Consider the following 10408-nt stretch of genomic DNA (forward strand, 5'->3'; position numbering starts at 1 on the left):
TTGAATGACAAGTGAAAATGTCTTTTGATTCAAGATGTAAACTACCGTTCTTGGCTCTTATTCACATTTTGATCCTGTTTTTAAATGACTATTTTCCATTTACTGCTCTCCTGAATTTTTGCACTTGAAATCATGACCTGACTGATTTTGCACTTTTGTGAATATCCATCAAACAAAGTGGGGGAGGGGGGGTGTCTCTATGCAGAATCTTGCATTTTTAGAAGCTACAGAGTTGAATACTGTCTTGCCTGGGGCCCAACTCTTCTCGGTGGTATGTTCTTCCCTGAGACCCTATGCCACTTGAATCTCTTTACTTACACTGAGGTTGACCTCGATCATCAGGCTCAGGGATGGAGCGTGTATTTTGCATGTAAGAGCAGTGGGGTTGGTGAAGACCATTGCCCAAGGTCGGAAAAATCCTAGCTGGATAAGGTTAGTAAGGGACAATGCCGACTGGAAACATTCTGCCAGAGGCTTCAGGTCATATTGCATAAATAAACTGCAAAGCTAGGAGTGGAGCGTGTACTTTGGACCTAGTGCCTGGTTTACCCTTTCCTGGCCTTCAGAATTTGAACTGAATAGAACCCTCCACCACGTGATTCATTTCCTGAAATATTCATGAATTTTTGTTGGACGTTGCAGTGCTTCTCGGAACCCAGAAGCATGAGGGGATCTCCTCAAGGGAGGAGTGAGTGGAAATTGGAACTGAATGGCTACATAGAAGAGATGGACATTTGAGGAATTATCAACCCTAACTCCTTGGGGCTAATCTGGTATGCATGCTTCTCAAAGATGTTGCTTCCACACAAGGAAAACTATGAAGTACTATGAGGAGGTTAATTGGGTGCACAGAAAAATAAATAAGAGATCTTGAAGAGTCTGAGGTCTGAAGGTATCTTGAGGTCCAATTTCCAATTGATGTTTTCAACAAACTATATCCTGCCCACTCTCTAGGGCACAGGACAGAGAGGAGCCCAAGGCAGGGCAGGTGCTATGGGGGGCTAGAGGAAGAGAACACTGAGCTCAGAATTCCTGGGACTTCCTCTGACGTCTCCCACACACCTCTTGGGGAAAAACCTCTTCTCACCATCAACTAACACGCTTATGATTTCAAACAAAGGGTTACCCTACAATGAGATCAGAAGAAGAGGGAAGTCTCATCTCTATCACTTTTTGTTTATAAGACCAGGGCTCCCTCACATGTAAATTATTCTCAGGCACTAGGGTACAATTTCACCCTTAGGCTGGAAAAGCTATCAATTCTCTTCAGACAGGACTGTGTGTCTCTTGGGAATCAGAACTGCGGTCTAAAGATGCTATTGCTGTGTGTTCTCCTGTGCCTGGTGACAGTTCCCCAAGGTGAGAGATTCAGATATCTGACCTGGGTGTATGGGGATGGTTGTGACTTCAAGTAACTGTCAGGGACCATCTGTTTTTGTTTGCAGGCATCCTGTCCCAGGTGCAGCTTCAGGAGACAGGTCCAGGACTAGTGAAGCTGTCCCTCACTTGCACTGTCTCTGGTATCTCCATAATAAGCAGTGGTTTCTGCTGGCACTGTATTGGCCAGCATGCAGGGAAGGGGCTGCAGTGGATGGGAGAGATATGCTATCAGGTAGTATATATTATAACCCATCCTTCCAAAGCCGACTCTCCATCACCAGAGACACATCGAAGAATCAGTTCTCCCTGCAGCCGAGCTTCCTGACTGCTGAGAACATGGCCATGTATCACTGTGCAAAGAACACAGTGAAGGGAAGCCAGTGTGAGCCCAGACACAAACCTCCCCTGCAGGGGAGACAGTGGGCATCAGGGGACACGCGTTATCCACAGAGCACACACACCCAATCCCAGATAGGCACAGATGGATGACTGGGTGGATTTCCTGTTGGAATTAGGGCCTTTTGTCTTTGCTCTCAACATCCCGAGAGACAATTTTGCCTTTTTTGTTTTTTCTCTTTCTCTAAATTTTCTCCTTGCTGCAAGATTGAAAGGAAGAACTAGCACTCTCTGTTTGCAGTACTAATATTAAAAGTGACACTGACCTTCATAAGCATCCTATATGCCCCAATTTCCTTTGTGAGAAACAGACGATCATCCTCACACAATCTGTGACTCAAAATCTGTTGACAACAAAATACAGGCATGTGCAGATTCATGAGTGCAATGAATGATTTTAAATGCCTTGAGCTCATGGCTCTATTAAAGTGCATGGTCGGGTCTCTGGAGGTGTCTGTCTGCATTATTCCCTGTGCATTGTGGGTAGTGGTTGACTCATGTTCTCTAAGTCTGAGAAAATAATTGTGGAGACATCTGGGTCTAAATTTGTGACCTGTCCTTAGTGACGCCTGCTATCCATTGTCTCTGTTTATGCTGAAAATGGTTCCAGGCAAAGAGAACCCCATACTGATAAGGGGTGAACTGGAATGACCTCTCTGGGGGGGTGGATTCATAAATAAGGTCATTAATAGGAGTCACAATGAAGGGAACACTCATTGGAAGGACTATTATTCCAAAAGATAGCAAATGAGTCACAAGAGGAGGAAATTGCAGACTAATATGTCAGAATGCTCTTTATTCTTATTGAGAGCAGTGAGATTTCTCACATATTTGAATATGACATCCTGTTTGACAGAGTGTCACCAAAATAGGGAAGCACTCAGTCAGGTGCACAGATAGAGCGGCTGCAAAAATGGTCTCAAACTTAAGAGCAAGTGAGGGTTTTTCAGGACTTGGCAGTTGTGTACAGAACCATTGTGAGTAAAGATGACTCAAAAGCACCCAACAACATCTTTGATGGAGTGAAGTGCAGAAAATTGCAATCAATTTTGGTCGGTCAAGTGTAATAACCTAAAATTATCATAAATCATGCCATTTTAAAATTAAAAATTGTTAATATTATTTAACACTTAAAGTACAATAAATATATCATTTCTAATTAAGTCACAACTACATGCTTTGCAAATAATTAGGAACTCAAAGTGCAGTACATAAGTAATAAATATTATAAAGAAATAAATATTATAAAAAAGTTCACTCTCCCTGGTGGCATAGAGGATTTCACGTTGGGATGCTAAGTGCAAAGTCAGCAGATAAAATGCACCAGACATCCTGAGGGAGACAGATGAGACTCTCCAGAGTTTTACAAGGATAGCAAATTATATAATCCAAATCCAAAGGAAGGAAGAGTGTCAGAGCTTCAACCATGAGACTCTGACCTGCAGAAGGCTGTGGATGACAGAGGAAGTTCAAACACATTTGCAGGATCTTCACAGGGAACACACCTCCAGTGATTGCTCTCTCACCATGACTGAGGGGTGCAACAAGCTGACGGTCAGAGAGAGTATTAAAGAGATGACTATAGAAGGTTAAAATGACTCATCTGAATTTGATGGTTAAAAACTTGTCATTTGATCTCCCCTTTGATATACTTTGTGATTAATCTGGGTTTTAATATTTTCTGGTTTTGTTTTATACACTTAGGTTTTATTTCTGCTGTGTTCAGTCATTGTTGGTAGCATTTTTGACTCTCTTGATATCTTTTTCTATGTTTTTCAAGTTATGTAGTGTAGAATGGGTGAATCTACAGAGACAATAATTAGAATAACGGTTCCTGGGGGCTTCAGCAAGAGAGGTGGGGAGAAAAGGGAATTTAATAGAAAGGAGTTCAACAAGGAAGAACATCTTTTCTAACTGATGGTCGTAGTGATTATAAACACTGCTTCCACGATTGAACTATAGAAGTGGTATGATGTTTGGATTAGACCTTAATAAAAGGAATTTTTTAAAAGAAATAAAGTATTAAAAGATATTAGTTACAGGACAAATGTAAAACATTTTTATTTTGAATACTGTTAAAATTATTTTAATAAAATAATAGTACCCATTAAATAATAAATCTAGCATTGATATAGTTATCTAATTTATAGCTCATTTATATTTTTGCAAATTTCTCAGTTAAAAATTTTTACAGTGCCTAAAGTCCTAAGGAGAAGTTCTACTCTGCTCTAAATGGTCACTATGAGTCAGAATTCACTTGGTGCCAGTGGGATATAGTTATTGACCTTCCAATAGCTAGTTTGTTTTCTGTGTATTCTGTATTTTGTTTAATCATATTTAAAACTATTGTCAGGAATTGTTCTTCCCCCCCCCCCCATTATTTTGGTTTCCATAGAATTTCCTATATTGTATTTTTAGATTAATAATGCCATCTTTTTCTGTGGCATTATTTATGGTATTATAATACCTTTACTAACATTTTGATGGTTTTCCATTTAAATATATTTTTCTAGTGTGCTTCAATTGACAAGGTAGCTTGATAAAAATAACCATATTCTTCCTTCCATTTGTATTTTTCCCTTCTTTTGTAGTGTAAGGTCATCTTAACCGTGTATTTCTGTTAAAACAATGTTCGAGGTCACCAGCAAAGGGACAGCTTACAAACAGGCATTGTACACAACAGCAGCTTGCTCACACAGGGAAGAGACAGAGTCGGCTCATCATCAGGAGTGGACACCAGTCTCCACAGGAAGCGGTCTCACTCTGCAGTCAGGGCACGGATGGAGGTTTGCAAGAATCCCTTGTTTGTACTGCAGTTGAAGAAAAGTGTTCCCTCCTCACCAGCAGAGATAATGAACTAGGGTTGTGCTATGAGGTGGAATCTACTGGAAGGCAGTGAGTTGATTTTCTTATTGTTGCTTTGTGTATTCCATGTAATGTGTATAACAATCAGTTTGGGGAATGTTAGCATGTGTTCAGAAGAAAGTACAAGTATGTTGTAGGATGCTAGCAACTAAAGAGTGTTTTTGGATCCAGAAGCCTTTGGAAAGGCAGTCAGACAGCAAGGCCACATTCCAGTAGCTAGACTGACACATTTGGTCCTAAGCACATCTCGGTCTATGATGGACTCTGGGGAAAGACAGCAAACTGCACTTGGACTGCCTGCTTCTTCAGTTTCCAATTCCTATTTGCGTTTATCTCAGGTGTATTTTGTCGTGTGGGTAACATTCTTGATTTTTTGTTCTTTTTCTGTTTTACATTAGATGAAACCCGGAATGGATGAACATATAGAGATAGCAAAGCGAATAAGGGATGCTGGGGCCTACAGTGGGGGATGAGATAAAAGGGAGCTGATGCCAAGGAGTTCAAGAAGGAAGAGGGTGTTTTGAAACTAATTTGGCAGCAAATTTACAAATACTCCTTGATGCACTTGAACAATGAATTGATATGTTTATTAGCTTCAAATAAATGGTTTGGGGCATAAAAATGAGAAAATAAATAAAATATTAAAGACTTTTCCATTGCTAATAATATTATAAATTCAAATTTCTGCTTATATCATAATCTCTTTTCTGGTTCAATACTTTAGCTAGTTTTTTGAAGTACTGTTGTAAAATCAAGACTTTCCATCAGTTTCTGATTATGTGTGAAAAAATTATCTTTCACTCTTTAACTTATTTTTCTCATGGTACATGTATAGGCAACAAAATAATATTTTCAACTTTCATCTGCATAATTCAGTGACATTAGATTATCATGTGTTTAAAAATTGCCAACAGCTATAAAATTTCCTATCACACACATCACAGAAACCCATGAAAAAGAATTCTGACTCGATAATTTCCTCTATAACATGGAATAAATAGATGGACATGTCTGATCAGAGCATATGGGAGCAAATAAAGGGGGAAAACGAGAAAGTGGAGCACATCCTGGCCCACCGATCCTTGAGGACAATATTCCCACTCAGAGCGGACAATCCACAGAGAAGAATATATGGCCGGCCTCATATGAGACATGACATCCCTCGCTGACTCATAGCCCTACATAGGACAACACTGAAGTCATAGTGTGGGAATTTGAGGCCAAACTCAAAGGGCATGCAACGGAAAACCAAGGGGAACAGAGGAATGAAGTCCCCATGGAATACCAAAACTAGACTTTGGGGCCAGGGCGTGGCACCCCATCAGACTCCACCAGAAAACACTCTTAAAGGCCAACAAAGAGTCCTTGAGCTAACTACAGGTTCTTCTTTGTTCTTGTAGTTGTTTTGTTTTCTCTGTCTTGTTTTTGTGCATGTTATTATCTCCGCAAGTTTGTCTAAATAAGATAGGATGGATAAAAAATCTGGAGGAGAAAACAACAGGACCAACAGTTTCTGGGGGATATGAGAGAGGGTGAGTTGGGGTGGAAAGGAAGTGTTGTTAACAAACCCAGGAACAAGGGAACAACAAGTGATCCAAATCGGTAGTGAGGAGGGTGTAAAAGGCCTGGTAGAGCGTGGTCAAGGGTAATGTAAGCGAGAGAAATTACTGAAAACCAAATAAAAGCTGAGCATGATAGTGGGACAAGAGGATATTAAAGGAAATAGAGCAAAGAACTGGGAGGCAAATGGTCATTTATAGAGGTCTAAATAAAGGCATGTACATATGTAAATATATTTATATGTGAGGATGGGGAAATACATATATGTGCATATATTTATAGGTTTAGTATTAAGTAGCAGATGGACATTGGGTCTCCACACAAGTACTCCCTCAATGCAAGAATACTTTGTTCGATTAAACTGGCATTCCATGATGCTCACCTTCCCAACACAATCACTGAAGACAAAGCGATTGCATAAGCAAATATGGTGAAGAAAGCTGATGGATCCTGGCTATCAAAAGATCTAGAATCTAGGGTCTTAAAGACTTGAAGGTAAGCAAGTGGTCATCTAGATGAGAAGCAACAATGTCCACATGGAAGAAGCACAACAGCCCGTGTGATCGTGAGGTGTCAAAGGGATCAGGTATCAGGCATCTAAGAACAGAAATCATACCATTGTGTGCTCACCTCCCCAATATGATCGCTGAAGACAAATGGGTGCATAAGCAAAAGTGGTGAAGAAAGCTGATGGTGCCTGGCTATCAAAAGATATAGCGTGTGGGGTCTTAAAGGCTTGAAGGTAAACAAGTGGCCATCTAGCTCAGAAGCAACATGCCCACATGGAAGAAACACATCAGCCTGTGAGATCACGAGGTGTCAAAGGGATCAGGTACCAGGCATCAAAGAACAAAAAAAAAATCATATCATTGTAAATAAGGGGGACTGCAGACTGGGGACCCAAAGCCTCTCTGTAAGCCACTAGACATCCCCTTACAGAAGGGGCGGGGAGAGGAGATGAGTCAGTCAGGCTTCAGTGTAGCAATGATGAAACATACAACTTTCCTCTAGTTCCTAAGTGCTTCCTTCCCCCATCCCACTGTCATGATGATCCCAGTTCTACCTTACAAATCTGACTAGACCAGAGGAGGTACACTGGTACAGATAGGAACTCATAACACAGGGAACCCAGGATGGATGATCCCTTCAGGACCAGTGGTGTGAGTGGTGATACGGAGAAAGTGGAGGAAGGGTAGGGTGGAAAGGAGGAACCGATTACAAGGATCTACATATAACCTCCTCATTGGGGGATGGAAAATAGAAAAGTGGGTGAAGGGAGACATCGGACAGTGTAAGATATAACAAAATAATAATAATTTATAAATTATCAAGGGTTCATGAAGAAGGGGAAGTGGGGAGGCAGGAGGAAAAGTGAGGAGCTGATATCAAGGACTCAGGTAGAAAGCAAATGGTTTGAGAAGGATGATGGCAACAAATGTACAAATGTGCTTGACAGAATATATGTATGTATAAATTATGATGAGTTGCATAAGCCCCCAATAAAGTGGTTTTATAAAAAAAAACATGGAATAAATAACACTGCCACTTTCTTGCTTCAATTATTTTGAATAGAAGTGTGCGTGCTTTAAGTCTTTTCTCTTCCTGTGGAAAGAATGGAGGCTAAACCCTTGTGTTAGTCTGGGTACTTTAGAGAAAGAAATCCACAGCAACTCATGTATAAGAGAGTTTTATATAAAGGTTAAGTGCACATCAAGAAAACATCTCAACGCAGTGCTGTCCAAAGTCCAACATTAACCCATTAACCCACATGCACAACACCAGTCCACAAAGACCTCTTCTATCTCACAAAACAGACACAATGATGCTAACTGCAGGAGGAAACCTGAGTCAGTGAATGGGTAAACATCTTATCGCTGGCAGGGGTCTCTACATGGCTGCTCTAGCACCCATGGCTGCATCTGGATAGGTCCATGTGGTTTCTCCTTGGGAATGTCTTGCAGGAAGTTAGTCTTGAAAGCTGAAACAGGGAACTGCTAAGGCAGCTGCACCCTGGTCCGACCATCAGAAATAAATAAATCTGAGAACTAGAAAGGCGAGGCTCACTGAGCCATTTATCCCTCCACCCTTCAATTAACCCCACATGTGTTTATCGGCCAGGTTGGCACAATAAACTAACTACCTCAACTCTGTGCAATAACGTTATTCTCTTTCAGGCAGATTTCCTTCTTAATCAGTATTTTATTGTGGAATATACTTCAATATAATATCTATATAAATATCTATATCTATAGATTATACTACCTCCTGCTGTATCAAATCCAGATTATTTGCAAGATGTAGCACTCTCTACCTCCAAAGCTGTTCACAGTGAGGGACAGTTAGTGTGAGTCCAGCAGAAAACTAACTTCAGGGAGAAAGCTGACCTGCAGGGGTGATAAGGACCCACCAGTTCTGGACCAAACAAAGAAAGAAGTGAGGACAGGAGCCTGGGTAAGGACTTCAGTGTCTGGTCAGTGAGAACTGCTGTGCTGACCACTATAGTAGCTCTACTGCCTCAAACATGGTGAGGATAGAGATTGTCTTTAATTTCAATAGATGGGGATGGACATAAATTTACATTGAACATAAAGTCTTCACAGATATGCATATGATTGGTAGAGTGAAGAGCTGAGAGAGAAGACTGTGTTCTCCCAAGGACTCCACCAGTATCACTTTTCTAGCCTGAGGTCCAGAGCTACAGGCTCCATTCAGGCCTTTCCACCTTTGCATACAAGTGCACCTCCCACATGCAAATACCAGTCCCATGAAATTACAGCATGCATGTACTTAAATTCATATTCCTTCTCACCCTGGAGAGCATTTTCTGGGTGACACAAATCTTATCCACACGAACATAAATTGTGTGTGGGTTTTCCTCTTTCTGGTGGCAACTCGGGGAGGTGAGTGCTTCTGGGATTCAATCATACATGAAGGCTGGGGAGGCAGCATCTGAGCACATGACTCATTGTGTTTCTCTTCATCCCCAGGTGTCCTGGCCCAGGTACAGCTACAAGAGTCAGGCCCTGGACTGGTGAAGCCCTCACAGACCCTGTCTCTTACCTGAGCTGTCTCTGGATTCTCTTTAACCAGTTATGGTGTGCACTGGAACCGCCAGGCCCAAGGAAAGGGACTAGAGTGGGTTGGTGGAATATGGGGTGATGGAAGCACATACTATAATCCAGCTCTCCAGTCCCGAGTCACTGTCACCAGGGACACATCCAAGAGCCAAGTTTATTTAAAACTGAGCTCTGTGAATCCTGAGGACACAGCCGTGTATTACTGTGCAAGATACACAGTGATGGGAAGTCAGTGTGAGCCCAGACACAAACCTTCATACATCAGGTCATGGTTTCAGCAGATGTGAAAGAGACAAGTCAGTGATGTTTTCCTCTCAGAAAGTGTGGTTTCCCCACCTTGTCAGCACCTCTCTAGGGACCACCAAGCACAGACTCTAGGGAACCTTCATGTATCTGAACCTACCTTCTTTTCAGTGGAATGGGCTTTCTCTGTTTCATCATTTCTCCAAAGGCAGACGTCAAAGTAATAAGTATCAATGAAATCTCAGTTTACAATTCAGGGTACTAACTAGTACTGTTTTTTGTCAAGGTTAGAAATAAAAAAAAACACACAAAAAAAACAACCCAAACTCACTACCATCCAGTTGATAATAATTGATAGTGACACCCTGTGGGTTTCTGAGATTCTAACTGCTTATGGGAGTAGAAAGCCATCTTTCTTCTTTGGAGTGGGCACTGGCATGCAGATCTCAGCCCAAACATAACCACTATGCCACCAATCTCATTATAAAAATATTAACGCAGGAAAAATGATCATTTTTCTCCAAGCCATCAGATGGAGGTTCAGTGTTTCCATTCCAGTGAACACTCACAAGTGTACATTTATGTAACCTAGAATGACCTAAATAATATTGAACATGTTGAATTGTTAGGTAACGTTGAGCTGGCTTCAACTCCCAGAGATCCCATGTACAACAGGATGAAATACTGCCCGGAAGTGCACTCTGCTCACAATCATTCCTCTGTTTGGACTCATCGTTGCAGCCTTTGTGACAATCCGTCTCCTGGAAAGACTCTCTCTTTTGCATTGACAGTCTAATTGACCAAGCACAAGACCATACTCCGGGTTGTGATGCTGCTAATGACACACTCAAATAAGGGAGATTAGGTTTATTGATTCCTTGGTCCTG

This window comes from Tenrec ecaudatus, chromosome 17, assembly GCF_050624435.1.
Source record: "Tenrec ecaudatus isolate mTenEca1 chromosome 17, mTenEca1.hap1, whole genome shotgun sequence".
Lineage (NCBI taxonomy): Eukaryota > Metazoa > Chordata > Mammalia > Afrosoricida > Tenrecidae > Tenrec > Tenrec ecaudatus.